Here is a 13,549-nt window from a genome sequence, read left to right as displayed (position 1 = left end):
AAGAAGGTTCAAATTGAACAGCTGCTGTCAACGGCCATTCTAAGCTGAATGTGCCTGCTCTAGTCAGATCGCAGCAGCAATGCAGCTTAAGGCTTGGCAAGTACCAGCATGGGAGACTGGCTGGGAATCCCAAGTTCCGTTGACCTTTTTGAACCTGAAAATTGTGTTAGTTTCTATGTCAAAGATGGTAAAAGAAGGTTCAAATTGAACAGCTGCTGTCAACGGCCATTCTAAGCTGAATGTGCCTGCTCTCGTCAGATCGCAGCAGCAATGCAGCTTAAGGCTTGGCAAGTACCAGCATGGGAGACTGGCTGGGAATCCCAAGTTCCGTTGGCCTTTTTGAACCTGAATTGTGTTAGTTTCTCTATGAGATAGTAAAAGAAGGTTCAAATTGAACAGCTGCTGTCAACAGCCATTCTAAGCTGAATGTGCCTGCTCTCGTCAGATCGCAGCAGCAATGCAGCTTAAGGCTTGGCAAGTACCAGCATGGGAGACTTGCTGGGAATCCCAAGTTCCGTTGACCTTTTTGAACCTGAAAATTGTGTTAGTTTCTCTATGAGATAGTAAAAGAAGGTTCAAATTGAACCGCTGCTGTCAACGGCCATTCTAAGCTGAATGTGCCTGCTCTCGTCAGATCGCAGCAGCAATGCAGCTTAAGGCTTGGCAAGTACCAGCATGGGAGACTGGCTGGGAATCCCAAGTTCCGTTGACCTTTTTGAACCTGAAAATTGTGTTAGTTTCTATGTCAAAGATGGTAAAAGAAGGTTCAAATTGAACAGCTGCTGTCAACGGCCATTCTAAGCTGAATGTGCCTGCTCTCGTCAGATCGCAGCAGCAATGCAGCTTAAGGCTTGGCAAGTACCAGCATGGGAGACTGGCTGGGAATCCCAAGTTCCGTTGACCTTTTTGAACCTGAAAATTGTGTTAGTTTCTCTATGAGATAATAAAAGAAGGTTCAAATTGAACGGCTGCTGTCAACAGCCATTCTAAGCTGAATGTGCCTGCTCTCGTCAGATCGCAGCAGCAATGCAGCTTAAGGCTTGGCAAGTACCAGCATGGGAGACTGGCTGGGAATCCCAAGTTCCGTTGACCTTTTTGAACCTGAAAATTGTGTTAGTTTCTCTATGAGATAGTAAAAGAAGGTTCAAATTGAACAGCTGCTGTCAACGGCCATTCTAAGCTGAATGTGCCTGCTCTCGTCAGATCGCAGCAGCAATGCAGCTTAAGGCTTGGCAAGTACCAGCATGGGAGACTGGCTGGGAATCCCAAGTTCCGTTGACCTTTTTGAACCTGAAAATTGTGTTAGTTTCTCTATGAGATAGTAAAAGAAGGTTCAAATTGAACAGCTGCTGTCAACGGCCATTCTAAGCTGAATGTGCCTGCTCTCGTCAGATCGCAGCAGCAATGCAGCTTAAGGCTTGGCAAGTACCAGCATGGGAGACTGGCTGGGAATCCCAAGTTCCGTTGACCTTTTTGAACCTGAAAATTGTGTTAGTTTCTATGTCAAAGATGGTAAAAGAAGGTTCAAATTGAACAGCTGCTGTCAACGGCCATTCTAAGCTGAATGTGCCTGCTCTCGTCAGATCGCAGCAGCAATGCAGCTTAAGGCTTGGCAAGTACCAGCATGGGAGACTGGCTGGGAATCCCAAGTTCCGTTGGCCTTTTTGAACCTGAAAATTGTGTTAGTTTCTCTATGAGATAGTAAAAGAAGGTTCAAATTGAACAGCTGCTGTCAACGGCCATTCTAAGCTGAATGTGCCTGCTCTCGTCAGATCGCAGCAGCAATGCAGCTTAAGGCTTGGCAAGTACCAGCATGGGAGACTGGCTGGGAATCCCAAGTTCCGTTGACCTTTTTGAACCTGAAAATTGTGTTAGTTTCTCTATGAGATAGTAAAAGAAGGTTCAAATTGAACAGCTGCTGTCAACGGCCATTCTAAGCTGAATGTGCCTGCTCTCGTCAGATCGCAGCAGCAATGCAGCTTAAGGCTTGGCAAGTACCAGCATGGGAGACTGGCTGGGAATCCCAAGTTCCGTTGACCTTTTTGAACCTGAAAATTGTGTTAGTTTCTCTATGAGATAGTAAAAGAAGGTTCAAATTGAACAGCTGCTGTCAACGGCCATTCTAAGCTGAATGTGCCTGCTCTCGTCAGATCGCAGCAGCAATGCAGCTTAAGGCTTGGCAAGTACCAGCATGGGAGACTGGCTGGGAATCCCAAGTTCCGTTGACCTTTTTGAACCTGAAAATTGTGTTAGTTTCTCTATGAGATAGTAAAAGAAGGTTCAAATTGAACAGCTGCTGTCAACGGCCATTCTAAGCTGAATGTGCCTGCTCTCGTCAGATCGCAGCAGCAATGCAGCTTAAGGCTTGGCAAGTACCAGCATGGGAGACTGGCTGGGAATCCCAAGTTCCGTTGACCTTTTTGAACCTGAAAATTGTGTTAGTTTCTCTATGAGATAGTAAAAGAAGGTTCAAATTGAACAGCTGCTGTCAACGGCCATTCTAAGCTGAATGTGCCTGCTCTCGTCAGATCGCAGCAGCAATGCAGCTTAAGGCTTGGCAAGTACCAGCATGGGAGACTGGCTGGGAATCCCAAGTTCCGTTGACCTTTTTGAACCTGAAAATTGTGTTAGTTTCTCTATGAGATAGTAAAAGAAGGTTCAAATTGAACAGCTGCTGTCAACGGCCATTCTAAGCTGAATGTGCCTGCTCTCGTCAGATCGCAGCAGCAATGCAGCTTAAGGCTTGGCAAGTACCAGCATGGGAGACTGGCTGGGAATCCCAAGTTCCGTTGACCTTTTTGAACCTGAAAATTGTGTTAGTTTCTATGTCAAAGATGGTAAAAGAAGGTTCAAATTGAACAGCTGCTGTCAACGGCCATTCTAAGCTGAATGTGCCTGCTCTCGTCAGATCGCAGCAGCAATGCAGCTTAAGGCTTGGCAAGTACCAGCATGGGAGACTGGCTGGGAATCCTAAGTTCCCTTGACCTTTTTGAACCTGAAAATTGTGTTAGTTTCTCTATGAGATAGTAAAAGAAGGTTCAAATTGAACAGCTGCTGTCAACGGCCATTCTAAGCTGAATGTGCCTGCTCTCGTCAGATCGCAGCAGCAATGCAGCTTAAGGCTTGGCAAGTACCAGCATGGGAGACTGGCTGGGAATCCCAAGTTCCGTTGACCTTTTTGAACCTGAAAATTGTGTTAGTTTCTATGTCAAAGATGGTAAAAGAAGGTTCAAATTGAACAGCTGCTGTCAACGGCCATTCTAAGCTGAATGTGCCTGCTCTCGTCAGATCGCAGCAGCAATGCAGCTTAAGGCTTGGCAAGTACCAGCATGGGAGACTGGCTGGGAATCCTAAGTTCCCTTGACCTTTTTGAACCTGAAAATTGTGTTAGTTTCTCTATGAGATAGTAAAAGAAGGTTCAAATTGAACAGCTGCTGTCAACGGCCATTCTAAGCTGAATGTGCCTGCTCTCGTCAGATCGCAGCAGCAATGCAGCTTAAGGCTTGGCAAGTACCAGCATGGGAGACTGGCTGGGAATCCCAAGTTCCGTTGACCTTTTTGAACCTGAAAATTGTGTTAGTTTCTACGTCAAAGATGGTAAAAGAAGGTTCAAATTGAACAGCTGCTGTCAACGGCCATTCTAAGCTGAATGTGCCTGCTCTCGTCAGATCGCAGCAGCAATGCAGCTTAAGGCTTGGCAAGTACCAGCATGGGAGACTGGCTGGGAATCCCAAGTTCCGTTGGCCTTTTTGAACCTGAAAATTGTGTTAGTTTCTCTATGAGATAGTAAAAGAAGGTTCAAATTGAACAGCTGCTGTCAACAGCCATTCTAAGCTGAATGTGCCTGCTCTCGTCAGATCGCAGCAACAATGCAGCTTAAGGCTTGGCAAGTACCAGCATGGGAGACTGGCTGGGAATCCCAAGTTCCGTTGACCTTTTTGAACCTTTAAATTGTGTTAGTTTCTATGTCAAAGATGGTAAAAGAAGGTTCAAATTGAACAGCTGCTGTCAATGGCCATTCTAAGCTGAATGTGCCTGCTCTCGTCAGATCGCAGCAGCAATGCAGCTTAAGGCTTGGCAAGTACCAGCATGGGAGACTGGCTGGGAATCCCAAGTTCCTTTGACCTTTTTGAACCTGAAAATTGTGTTAGTTTCTATGTCAAAGATGGTAAAAGAAGTTTCAAATTGAACAGCTGCTGTCAACGGCCATTCTAAGCTGAATGTGCCTGCTCTCGTCAGATCGCAGCAGCAATGCAGCTTAAGGCTTGGCAAGTACCAGCATGGGAGACTGGCTGGGAATCCCAAGTTCCGTTGACCTTTTTGAACCTTAAAATTGTGTTAGTTTCTCTATGAGATAGTAAAAGAAGGTTCAAATTGAACAGCTGCTGTCAACGGCCATTCTAAGCTGAATGTGCCTGCTCTCGTCAGATCGCAGCAGCAATGCAGCTTAAGGCTTGGCAAGTACCAGCATGGGAGACTGGCTGGGAATCCCAAGTTCCGTTGACCTTTTTGAACCTGAAAATTGTGTTAGTTTCTATGTCAAAGATGGTAAAAGAAGGTTCAAATTGAACAGCTGCTGTCAACGGCCATTCTAAGCTGAATGTGCCTGCTCTCGTCAGATCGCAGCAGCAATGCAGCTTAAGGCTTGGCAAGTACCAGCATGGGAGACTGGCTGGGAATCCCAAGTTCCGTTGACCTTTTTGAACCTGAAAATTGTGTTAGTTTCTATGTCAAAGATGGTAAAAGAAGGTTCAAATTGAACAGCTGCTGTCAACGGCCATTCTAAGCTGAATGTGCCTGCTCTCGTCAGATCGCAGCAGCAATGCAGCTTAAGGCTTGGCAAGTACCAGCATGGGAGACTGGCTGGGAATCCCAAGTTCCGTTGACCTTTTTGAACCTGAAAATTGTGTTAGTTTCTCTATGAGATAGTAAAAGAAGGTTCAAATTGAACAGCTGCTGTCAACGGCCATTCTAAGCTGAATGTGCCTGCTCTCGTCAGATCGCAGCAGCAATGCAGCTTAAGGCTTGGCAAGTACCAGCATGGGAGACTGGCTGGGAATCCTAAGTTCCGTTGACCTTTTTGAACCTGAAAATTGTGTTAGTTTCTCTATGAGATAGTAAAAGAAGGTTCAAATTGAACAGCTGCTGTCAACGGCCATTCTAAGCTGAATGTGCCTGCTCTCGTCAGATCGCAGCAGCAATGCAGCTTAAGGCTTGGCAAGTACCAGCATGGGAGACTGGCTGGGAATCCCAAGTTCCGTTGACCTTTTTGAACCTGAAAATTGTGTTAGTTTCTATGTCAAAGATGGTAAAAGAAGGTTCAAATTGAACAGCTGCTGTCAACGGCCATTCTAAGCTGAATGTGCCTGCTCTCGTCAGATCGCAGCAGCAATGCAGCTTAAGGCTTGGCAAGTACCAGCATGGGAGACTGGCTGGGAATCCCAAGTTCCGTTGGCCTTTTTGAACCTGAAAATTGTGTTAGTTTCTCTATGAGATAGTAAAAGAAGGTTCAAATTGAACAGCTGCTGTCAACAGCCATTCTAAGCTGAATGTGCCTGCTCTCGTCAGATCGCAGCAGCAATGCAGCTTAAGGCTTGGCAAGTACCAGCATGGGAGACTGGCTGGGAATCCCAAGTTCCGTTGACCTTTTTGAACATGAAAATTGTGTTAGTTTCTCTATGAGATAGTAAAAGAAGGTTCAAATTGAACAGCTGCTGTCAACGGCCATTCTAAGCTGAATGTGCCTGCTCTCGTCAGATCGCAGCAGCAATGCAGCTTAAGGCTTGGCAAGTACCAGCATGGGAGACTGGCTGGGAATCCCAAGTTCCGTTGACCTTTTTGAACCTGAAAATTGTGTTAGTTTCTATGTCAAAGATGGTAAAAGAAGGTTCAAATTGAACAGCTGCTGTCAACGGCCATTCTAAGCTGAATGTGCCTGCTCTCGTCAGATTGCAGCAGCAATGCAGCTTAAGGCTTGGCAAGTACCAGCATGGGAGACTGGCTGGGAATCCCAAGTTCCGTTGCCCTTTTTGAACCTGAAAATTGTGTTAGTTTCTATGTCAAAGATGGTAAAAGAAGGTTCAAATTGAACAGCTGCTGTCAACGGCCATTCTAAGCTGAATGTGCCTGCTCTCGTCATATCGCAGCAGCAATGCAGCTTAAGGCTTGGCAAGTACCAGCATGGGAGCCTGGATGGGAATCCTAAGTTCTGTTGACCTTTTTGAACCTTAAAATTGTGTTAGTTTCTCTATGAGATAGTAAAAGAAGGTTCAAATTGAACAGCTGCTGTCAACGGCCATTCTAAGCTGAATGTGCCTGCTCTCGTCAGATTGCAGCAGCAATGCAGCTTAAGGCTTGGCAAGTACCAGCATGGGAGACTGGCTGGGAATCCCGAGTTCCGTTGACCTTTTTGAACATGAAAATTGTGTTAGTTTCTATGTCAAAGATGGTAAAAGAAGGTTCAAATTGAACAGCTGCTGTCAACGGCCATTCTAAGCTGAATGTGCCTGCACTCGTCAGATCGCAGCAGCAATGCAGCTTAAGGCTTGGCAAGTACCAGCATGGGAGACTGGCTGGGAATCCCAAGTTCCGTTGACCTTTTTGAACCTGAAAATTGTGTTAGTTTCTATGTCAAAGATGGTAAAAGAAGGTTCAAATTGAACAGCTGCTGTCAACGGCCATTCTAAGCTGAATGTGCCTGCTCTCGTCAGATCGCAGCAGCAATGCAGCTTAAGGCTTGGCAAGTACCAGCATGGGAGACTGGCTGGGAATCCCAAGTTCCGTTGGCCTTTTTGAACCTGAAAATTGTGTTAGTTTCTCTATGAGATAGTAAAAGAAGGTTCAAATTGAACAGCTGCTGTCAACAGCCATTCTAAGCTGAATGTGCCTGCTCTCGTCAGATCGCAGCAGCAATGCAGCTTAAGGCTTGGCAAGTACCAGCATGGGAGACTGGCTGGGAATCCCAAGTTCCGTTGACCTTTTTGAACCTGAAAATTGTGTTAGTTTCTCTATGAGATAGTAAAAGAAGGTTCAAATTGAACAGCTGCTGTCAACGGCCATTCTAAGCTGAATGTGCCTGCTCTCGTCAGATCGCAGCAGCAATGCAGCTTAAGGCTTGGCAAGTACCAGCATGGGAGACTGGCTGGGAATCCCAAGTTCCGTTGACCTTTTTGAACCTGAAAATTGTGTTAGTTTCTATGTCAAAGATGGTAAAAGAAGGTTCAAATTGAACAGCTGCTGTCAATGGCCATTCTAAGTTGAATGTGCCTGCTCTCGTCAGATCGCAGCAGCAATGCAGCTTAAGGCTTGACAAGTACCAGCATGGGAGACTGGCTGGGAATCCCAAGTTCCGTTGACCTTTTTGAACCTGAAAATTGTGTTAGTTTCTCTATGAGATAGTAAAAGAAGGTTCAAATTGAACAGCTGCTGTCAACGGCCATTCTAAGCTGAATGTGCCTGCTCTCGTCAGATCGCAGCAGCAATGCAGCTTAAGGCTTGGCAAGTACCAGCATGGGAGACTGGCTGGGAATCCCAAGTTCCGTTGACCTTTTTGAACCTGAAAATTGTGTTAGTTTCTATGTCAAAGATGGTAAAAGAAGGTTCAAATTGAACAGCTGCTGTCAACGACCATTCTAAGCTGAATGTGCCTGCTCTCGTCAGATCGCAGCAGCAATGCAGCTTAAGGCTTGGCAAGTACCAGCATGGGAGACTGGCTGGGAATCCCAAGTTCCGTTGACCTTTTTGAACCTTAAAATTGTGTTAGTTTCTCTATGAGATAGTAAAAGAAGGTTCAAATTGAACAGCTGCTGTCAACGGCCATTCTAAGCTGAATGTGCCTGCTCTCGTCAGATCGCAGCAGCAATGCAGCTTAAGGCTTGGCAAGTACCAGCATGGGAGACTGGCTGGGAATCCTAAGTTCCGTTGACCTTTTTGAACCTGAAAATTGTGTTAGTTTCTCTATGTGATAGTAAAAGAAGGTTCAAATTGAACAGCTGCTGTCAACGGCCATTCTAAGCTGAATGTGCCTGCTCTCGTCAGATCGCAGCAGCAATGCAGCTTAAGGCTTGGCAAGTACCAGCATGGGAGACTGGCTGGGAATCCCAAGTTCCTTTGACCTTTTTGAACCTGAAAATTGTGTTAGTTTCTATGTCAAAGATGGTAAAAGAAGGTTCAAATTGAACAGCTGCTGTCAATGGCCATTCTAAGCTGAATGTGCCTGCTCTCGTCAGATCGCAGCAGCAATGCAGCTTAAGGCTTGGCAAGTACCAGCATGGGAGACTGGCTGGGAATCCCAAGTTCCGTTGACCTTTTTGAACCTGAAAATTGTGTTAGTTTCTCTATGAGATAGTAAAAGAAGGTTCAAATTGAACAGCTGCTGTCAACGGCCATTCTAAGCTGAATGTGCCTGCTCTCGTCAGATCGCAGCAGCAATGCAGCTTAAGGCTTGGCAAGTACCAGCATGGGAGACTGGCTGGGAATCCCAAGTTCCTTTGACATTTTTGAACCTGAAAATTGTGTTAGTTTCTATGTCAAAGATGGTAAAAGAAGGTTCAAATTGAACAGCTGCTGTCAACGGCCATTCTAAGCTGAATGTGCCTGCTCTCGTCAGATCGCAGCAGCAATGCAGCTTAAGGCTTGGCAAGTACCAGCATGGGAGACTGGCTGGGAATCCCAAGTTCCGTTGACCTTTTTGAACCTGAAAATTGTGTTAGTTTCTCTATGAGATAGTAAAAGAAGGTTCAAATTGAACAGCTGCTGTCAACGGCCATTCTAAGCTGAATGTGCCTGCTCTCGTCAGATCGCAGCAGCAATGCAGCTTAAGGCTTGGCAAGTACCAGCATGGGAGACTGGCTGGGAATCCCAAGTTCCGTTGACCTTTTTGAACCTGAAAATTGTGTTAGTTTCTATGTCAAAGATGGTAAAAGAAGGTTCAAATTGAACAGCTGCTGTCAACGGCCATTCTAAGCTGAATGTGCCTGCTCTCGTCAGATCGCAGCAGCAATGCAGCTTAAGGCTTGGCAAGTACCAGCATGGGAGACTGGCTGGGAATCCCAAGTTCCGTTGGCCTTTTTGAACCTGAAAATTGTGTTAGTTTCTCTATGAGATAGTAAAAGAAGGTTCAAATTGAACAGCTGCTGTCAACAGCCATTCTAAGCTGAATGTGCCTGCTCTCGTCAGATCGCAGCAGCAATGCAGCTTAAGGCTTGGCAAGTACCAGCATGGGAGACTGGCTGGGAATCCCAAGTTCCGTTGACCTTTTTGAACCTTTAAATTGTGTTAGTTTCTATGTCAAAGATGGTAAAAGAAGGTTCAAATTGAACAGCTGCTGTCAATGGCCATTCTAAGCTGAATGTGCCTGCTCTCGTCAGATCGCAGCAGCAATGCAGCTTAAGGCTTGGCAAGTACCAGCATGGGAGACTGGCTGGGAATCCCAAGTTCCTTTGACCTTTTTGAACCTGAAAATTGTGTTAGTTTCTCTATGAGATAGTAAAAGAAGGTTCAAATTGAACAGCTGCTGTCAACAGCCATTCTAAGCTGAATGTGCCTGCTCTCGTCAGATCGCAGCAGCAATGCAGCTTAAGGCTTGGCAAGTACCAGCATGGGAGACTGGCTGGGAATCCCAAGTTCCGTTGACCTTTTTGAACCTTTAAATTGTGTTAGTTTCTATGTCAAAGATGGTAAAAGAAGGTTCAAATTGAACAGCTGCTGTCAATGGCCATTCTAAGCTGAATGTGCCTGCTCTCGTCAGATCGCAGCAGCAATGCAGCTTAAGGCTTGGCAAGTACCAGCATGGGCGACTGGCTGGGAATCCCAAGTTCTGTTGACCTTTTTGAACATGAAAATTGTGTTAGTTTCTCTATGAGATAGTAAAAGAAGGTTCAAATTGAACAGCTGCTGTCAACGGCCATTCTAAGCTGAATGTGCCTGCTCTCGTCAGATCGCAGCAGCAATGCAGCTTAAGGCTTGGCAAGTACCAGCATGGGAGACTGGCTGGGAATCCCAAGTTCCTTTGACCTTTTTGAACCTGAAAATTGTGTTAGTTTCTATGTCAAAGATGGTAAAAGAAGGTTCAAATTGAACAGCTGCTGTCAACGGCCATTCTAAGCTGAATGTGCCTGCTCTCGTCAGATCGCAGCAGCAATGCAGCTTAAGGCTTGGCAAGTACCAGCATGGGAGACTGGCTGGGAATCCCAAGTTCCGTTGACCTTTTTGAACCTGAAAATTGTGTTAGTTTCTCTATGAGATAGTAAAAGAAGGTTCAAATTGAACAGCTACTGTCAACGGCCATTCTAAGCTGAATGTGCCTGCTCTCGTCAGATCGCAGCAGCAATGCAGCTTAAGGTTTGGCAAGTACCAGCATGGGAGACTGGCTGGGAATCCCAAGTTCCGTTGGCCTTTTTGAACCTTAAAATTGTGTTAGTTTCTCTATGAGATAGTAAAAGAAGGTTCAAATTGAACAGCTGCTGTCAACAGCCATTCTAAGCTGAATGTGCCTGCTCACGTCAGATCGCAGCAGCAATGCAGCTTAAGGCTTGGCAAGTACCAGCATGGGAGACTGGCTGGGAATCCCAAGTTCCGTTGACCTTTTTGAACCTGAAAATTGTGTTAGTTTCTATGTCAAAGATGGTAAAAATAGGTTCAAATTGAACAGCTGCTGTCAACGGCCATTCTAAGCTGAATGTGCCTGCTCTCGTCAGATCGCAGCAGCAATGCAGCTTAAGGCTTAGCAAGTACCAGCATGGGAGACTGGCTGGGAATCCCAAGTTCCTTTGACCTTTTTGAACCTGAAAATTGTGTTAGTTTCTATGTCAAAGATGGTAAAAGAAGGTTCAAATTGAACAGCTGCTGTCAACGGCCATTCTAAGCTGAATGTGCCTGCTCTCGTCAGATCGCAGCAGCAATGCAGCTTAAGGCTTGGCAAGTACCAGCATGGGAGACTGGCTGGGAATCCCAAGTTCCGTTGACCTTTTTGAACCTGAAAATTGTGTTAGTTTCTCTATGAGATAGTAAAAGAAGGTTCAAATTGAACAGCTGCTGTCAACGGCCATTCTAAGCTGAATGTGCCTGCTCTCGTCAGATCGCAGCAGCAATGCAGCTTAAGGCTTGGCAAGTACCAGCATGGGAGACTGGCTGGGAATCCCAAGTTCCGTTGACCTTTTTGAACCTGAAAATTGTGTTAGTTTCTATGTCAAAGATGGTAAAAGAAGGTTCAAATTGAACAGCTGCTGTCAACGGCCATTCTAAGCTGAATGTGCCTGCTCTCGTCAGATCGCAGCAGCAATGCAGCTTAAGGCTTGGCAAGTACCAGCATGGGAGACTGGCTGGGAATCCCAAGTTCCGTTGACCTTTTTGAACCTGAAAATTGTGTTAGTTTCTATGTCAAAGATGGTAAAAGAAGGTTCAAATTGAACAGCTGCTGTCAACGGCCATTCTAAGCTGAATGTGCCTGCTCTCGTCAGATCGCAGCAGCAATGCAGCTTAAGGCTTGGCAAGTACCAGCATGGGAGACTGGCTGGGAATCCCAAGTTCCGTTGGCCTTTTTGAACCTGAAAATTGTGTTAGTTTCTCTATGAGATAGTAAAAGAAGGTTCAAATTGAACAGCTGCTGTCAACGGCCATTCTAAGCTGAATGTGCCTGCTCTCGTCAGATCGCAGCAGCAATGCAGCTTAAGGCTTGGCAAGTACCAGCATGGGAGACTGGCTGGGAATCCCAAGTTCCGTTGACCTTTTTGAACCTGAAAATTGTGTTAGTTTCTCTATGAGATAGTAAAAGAAGGTTCAAATTGAACAGCTGCTGTCAACGGCCATTCTAAGCTGAATGTGCCTGCTCTCGTCAGATCGCAGCAGCAATGCAGCTTAAGGCTTGGCAAGTACCAGCATGGGAGACTGGCTGGGAATCCCAAGTTCCGTTGACCTTTTTGAACCTGAAAATTGTGTTAGTTTCTATGTCAAAGATGGTAAAAGAAGGTTCAAATTGAACAGCTGCTGTCAACGGCCATTCTAAGCTGAATGTGCCTGCTCTCGTCAGATCGCAGCAGCAATGCAGCTTAAGGCTTGGCAAGTACCAGCATGGGAGACTGGCTGGGAATCCTAAGTTCCGTTGACCTTTTTGAACCTGAAAATTGTGTTAGTTTCTCTATGAGATAGTAAAAGAAGGTTCAAATTGAACAGCTGCTGTCAATGGCCATTCTAAGCTGAATGTGCCTGCTCTCGTCAGATCGCAGCAGCAATGCAGCTTAAGGCTTGGCAAGTACCAGCATGGGAGACTGGCTGGGAATCCCGAGTTACGTTGACCTTTTTGAACCTGAAAATTGTGTTAGTTTCTATGTCAAAGAAGGTAAAAGAAGGTTCAAATTGAACAGCTGCTGTCAACGGCCATTCTAAGCTGAATGTGCCTGCTCTCGTCAGATCGCAGCAGCAATGCAGCTTAAGGCTTGGCAAGTACCAGCATGGGAGACTGGCTGGGAATCCCAAGTTCCGTTGGCCTTTTTGAACCTGAAAATTGTGTTAGTTTCTCTATGAGATAGTAAAAGAAGGTTCAAATTGAACAGCTGCTGTCAACAGCCATTCTAAGCTGAATGTGCCTCCTCTCGTCAGATCGCAGCAGCAATGCAGCTTAAGGCTTGGCAAGTACCAGCATGGGAGACTGGCTGGGAATCCCAAGTTCCGTTGACCTTTTTGAACCTGAAAATTGTGTTAGTTTCTCTATGAGATAGTAAAAGAAGGTTCAAATTGAACAGCTGCTGTCAACGGCCATTCTAAGCTGAATGTGCCTGCTCTCGTCAGATCGCAGCAGCAATGCAGCTTAAGGCTTGGCAAGTACCAGCATGGGAGACTGGCTGGGAATCCCAAGTTCCTTTGACCTTTTTGAACCTGAAAATTGTGTTAGTTTCTATGTCAAAGATGGTAAAAGAAGGTTCAAATTGAACAGCTGCTGTCAACGGCCATTCTAAGCTGAATGTGCCTGCTCTCGTCAGATCGCAGCAGCAATGCAGCTTAAGGCTTGGCAAGTACCAGCATGGGAGACTGGCTGGGAATCCCAAGTTCCGTTGACCTTTTTGAACATGAAAATTGTGTTAGTTTCTCTATGAGATAGTAAAAGAAGGTTCAAATTGAACAGCTGCTGTCAACGGCCATTCTAAGCTGAATGTGCCTGCTCTCGTCAGATCGCAGCAGCAATGCAGCTTAAGGCTTGGCAAGTACCAGCATGGGAGACTGGCTGGGAATCCCAAGTTCCGTTGACCTTTTTGAACCTGAAAATTGTGTTAGTTTCTATGTCAAAGATGGTAAAAGAAGGTTCAAATTGAACAGCTGCTGTCAACGGCCATTCTAAGCTGAATGTGCCTGCTCTCGTCAGATCGCAGCAGCAATGCAGCTTAAGGCTTGGCAAGTACCAGCATGGGAGACTGGCTGGGAATCCCAAGTTCCGTTGACCTTTTTGAACCTGAAAATTGTGTTAGTTTCTATGTCAAAGATGGTAAAAGAAGGTTCAAATTGAACAGCTGCTGTCAACGGCCATTCTAAGCTGAATGTGCCTGCTCTCGTCAGA

The 13,549-nt window shown here is 45.8% G+C and overlaps 49 pseudogenes; all 49 read left to right on the top strand.

The window, feature by feature from the left end:
- Nucleotides 1-26: 26 nt before the first annotated feature.
- Nucleotides 27-145, top strand: LOC140109627 (5S ribosomal RNA; annotated as a pseudogene).
- Nucleotides 146-217: 72 nt separating this feature from the next.
- LOC140110085 (5S ribosomal RNA) lies at nucleotides 218-336 on the top strand (annotated as a pseudogene).
- A 68-nt stretch (nucleotides 337-404) lies between these two features.
- LOC140110189 (5S ribosomal RNA) lies at nucleotides 405-523 on the top strand (annotated as a pseudogene).
- A 70-nt stretch (nucleotides 524-593) lies between these two features.
- On the top strand, nucleotides 594-712 carry LOC140109756 (5S ribosomal RNA; annotated as a pseudogene).
- Nucleotides 713-784: 72 nt separating this feature from the next.
- Nucleotides 785-903, top strand: LOC140109753 (5S ribosomal RNA; annotated as a pseudogene).
- A 70-nt stretch (nucleotides 904-973) lies between these two features.
- On the top strand, nucleotides 974-1,092 carry LOC140110251 (5S ribosomal RNA; annotated as a pseudogene).
- Nucleotides 1,093-1,162: 70 nt separating this feature from the next.
- LOC140109752 (5S ribosomal RNA) lies at nucleotides 1,163-1,281 on the top strand (annotated as a pseudogene).
- A 70-nt stretch (nucleotides 1,282-1,351) lies between these two features.
- Nucleotides 1,352-1,470, top strand: LOC140109751 (5S ribosomal RNA; annotated as a pseudogene).
- Nucleotides 1,471-1,542: 72 nt separating this feature from the next.
- LOC140110084 (5S ribosomal RNA) lies at nucleotides 1,543-1,661 on the top strand (annotated as a pseudogene).
- Nucleotides 1,662-1,731: 70 nt separating this feature from the next.
- On the top strand, nucleotides 1,732-1,850 carry LOC140109750 (5S ribosomal RNA; annotated as a pseudogene).
- Nucleotides 1,851-1,920: 70 nt separating this feature from the next.
- LOC140109749 (5S ribosomal RNA) lies at nucleotides 1,921-2,039 on the top strand (annotated as a pseudogene).
- A 70-nt stretch (nucleotides 2,040-2,109) lies between these two features.
- LOC140109748 (5S ribosomal RNA) lies at nucleotides 2,110-2,228 on the top strand (annotated as a pseudogene).
- Nucleotides 2,229-2,298: 70 nt separating this feature from the next.
- On the top strand, nucleotides 2,299-2,417 carry LOC140109747 (5S ribosomal RNA; annotated as a pseudogene).
- A 70-nt stretch (nucleotides 2,418-2,487) lies between these two features.
- On the top strand, nucleotides 2,488-2,606 carry LOC140109746 (5S ribosomal RNA; annotated as a pseudogene).
- Nucleotides 2,607-2,676: 70 nt separating this feature from the next.
- Nucleotides 2,677-2,795, top strand: LOC140109745 (5S ribosomal RNA; annotated as a pseudogene).
- Nucleotides 2,796-3,056: 261 nt separating this feature from the next.
- Nucleotides 3,057-3,175, top strand: LOC140109743 (5S ribosomal RNA; annotated as a pseudogene).
- A 261-nt stretch (nucleotides 3,176-3,436) lies between these two features.
- Nucleotides 3,437-3,555, top strand: LOC140109741 (5S ribosomal RNA; annotated as a pseudogene).
- Nucleotides 3,556-3,627: 72 nt separating this feature from the next.
- LOC140110083 (5S ribosomal RNA) lies at nucleotides 3,628-3,746 on the top strand (annotated as a pseudogene).
- Nucleotides 3,747-3,816: 70 nt separating this feature from the next.
- LOC140110211 (5S ribosomal RNA) lies at nucleotides 3,817-3,935 on the top strand (annotated as a pseudogene).
- A 263-nt stretch (nucleotides 3,936-4,198) lies between these two features.
- LOC140109740 (5S ribosomal RNA) lies at nucleotides 4,199-4,317 on the top strand (annotated as a pseudogene).
- Nucleotides 4,318-4,387: 70 nt separating this feature from the next.
- LOC140109739 (5S ribosomal RNA) lies at nucleotides 4,388-4,506 on the top strand (annotated as a pseudogene).
- A 72-nt stretch (nucleotides 4,507-4,578) lies between these two features.
- On the top strand, nucleotides 4,579-4,697 carry LOC140109738 (5S ribosomal RNA; annotated as a pseudogene).
- Nucleotides 4,698-4,769: 72 nt separating this feature from the next.
- LOC140109737 (5S ribosomal RNA) lies at nucleotides 4,770-4,888 on the top strand (annotated as a pseudogene).
- Nucleotides 4,889-4,958: 70 nt separating this feature from the next.
- Nucleotides 4,959-5,077, top strand: LOC140110150 (5S ribosomal RNA; annotated as a pseudogene).
- A 70-nt stretch (nucleotides 5,078-5,147) lies between these two features.
- On the top strand, nucleotides 5,148-5,266 carry LOC140109736 (5S ribosomal RNA; annotated as a pseudogene).
- A 72-nt stretch (nucleotides 5,267-5,338) lies between these two features.
- LOC140110082 (5S ribosomal RNA) lies at nucleotides 5,339-5,457 on the top strand (annotated as a pseudogene).
- A 70-nt stretch (nucleotides 5,458-5,527) lies between these two features.
- Nucleotides 5,528-5,646, top strand: LOC140110250 (5S ribosomal RNA; annotated as a pseudogene).
- Nucleotides 5,647-5,716: 70 nt separating this feature from the next.
- LOC140109735 (5S ribosomal RNA) lies at nucleotides 5,717-5,835 on the top strand (annotated as a pseudogene).
- A 452-nt stretch (nucleotides 5,836-6,287) lies between these two features.
- On the top strand, nucleotides 6,288-6,406 carry LOC140109626 (5S ribosomal RNA; annotated as a pseudogene).
- A 72-nt stretch (nucleotides 6,407-6,478) lies between these two features.
- LOC140110182 (5S ribosomal RNA) lies at nucleotides 6,479-6,597 on the top strand (annotated as a pseudogene).
- Nucleotides 6,598-6,669: 72 nt separating this feature from the next.
- LOC140110081 (5S ribosomal RNA) lies at nucleotides 6,670-6,788 on the top strand (annotated as a pseudogene).
- A 70-nt stretch (nucleotides 6,789-6,858) lies between these two features.
- On the top strand, nucleotides 6,859-6,977 carry LOC140110249 (5S ribosomal RNA; annotated as a pseudogene).
- A 70-nt stretch (nucleotides 6,978-7,047) lies between these two features.
- On the top strand, nucleotides 7,048-7,166 carry LOC140109734 (5S ribosomal RNA; annotated as a pseudogene).
- A 72-nt stretch (nucleotides 7,167-7,238) lies between these two features.
- Nucleotides 7,239-7,357, top strand: LOC140110208 (5S ribosomal RNA; annotated as a pseudogene).
- A 70-nt stretch (nucleotides 7,358-7,427) lies between these two features.
- On the top strand, nucleotides 7,428-7,546 carry LOC140109732 (5S ribosomal RNA; annotated as a pseudogene).
- A 72-nt stretch (nucleotides 7,547-7,618) lies between these two features.
- Nucleotides 7,619-7,737, top strand: LOC140110186 (5S ribosomal RNA; annotated as a pseudogene).
- A 70-nt stretch (nucleotides 7,738-7,807) lies between these two features.
- LOC140110149 (5S ribosomal RNA) lies at nucleotides 7,808-7,926 on the top strand (annotated as a pseudogene).
- A 261-nt stretch (nucleotides 7,927-8,187) lies between these two features.
- Nucleotides 8,188-8,306, top strand: LOC140110118 (5S ribosomal RNA; annotated as a pseudogene).
- A 261-nt stretch (nucleotides 8,307-8,567) lies between these two features.
- On the top strand, nucleotides 8,568-8,686 carry LOC140109731 (5S ribosomal RNA; annotated as a pseudogene).
- Nucleotides 8,687-8,756: 70 nt separating this feature from the next.
- On the top strand, nucleotides 8,757-8,875 carry LOC140109729 (5S ribosomal RNA; annotated as a pseudogene).
- A 72-nt stretch (nucleotides 8,876-8,947) lies between these two features.
- LOC140110079 (5S ribosomal RNA) lies at nucleotides 8,948-9,066 on the top strand (annotated as a pseudogene).
- Nucleotides 9,067-9,136: 70 nt separating this feature from the next.
- LOC140110248 (5S ribosomal RNA) lies at nucleotides 9,137-9,255 on the top strand (annotated as a pseudogene).
- A 261-nt stretch (nucleotides 9,256-9,516) lies between these two features.
- LOC140110247 (5S ribosomal RNA) lies at nucleotides 9,517-9,635 on the top strand (annotated as a pseudogene).
- Nucleotides 9,636-9,707: 72 nt separating this feature from the next.
- Nucleotides 9,708-9,826, top strand: LOC140110146 (5S ribosomal RNA; annotated as a pseudogene).
- Nucleotides 9,827-10,087: 261 nt separating this feature from the next.
- Nucleotides 10,088-10,206, top strand: LOC140109728 (5S ribosomal RNA; annotated as a pseudogene).
- A 70-nt stretch (nucleotides 10,207-10,276) lies between these two features.
- LOC140110214 (5S ribosomal RNA) lies at nucleotides 10,277-10,395 on the top strand (annotated as a pseudogene).
- A 70-nt stretch (nucleotides 10,396-10,465) lies between these two features.
- Nucleotides 10,466-10,584, top strand: LOC140109665 (5S ribosomal RNA; annotated as a pseudogene).
- An 834-nt stretch (nucleotides 10,585-11,418) lies between these two features.
- On the top strand, nucleotides 11,419-11,537 carry LOC140110078 (5S ribosomal RNA; annotated as a pseudogene).
- Nucleotides 11,538-12,367: 830 nt separating this feature from the next.
- Nucleotides 12,368-12,486, top strand: LOC140110077 (5S ribosomal RNA; annotated as a pseudogene).
- The last annotated feature ends 1,063 nt before the right edge of the window (nucleotides 12,487-13,549 follow it).

This window comes from Engystomops pustulosus, unplaced genomic scaffold (genome assembly GCF_040894005.1).
Source record: "Engystomops pustulosus unplaced genomic scaffold, aEngPut4.maternal MAT_SCAFFOLD_235, whole genome shotgun sequence".
In the NCBI taxonomy this organism is placed as follows: Eukaryota; Metazoa; Chordata; class Amphibia; order Anura; family Leptodactylidae; genus Engystomops; species Engystomops pustulosus.
The sequence above is the reverse complement of the archived record's forward strand: the minus strand, read 5'-3'. Positions and strand labels throughout refer to the sequence as shown.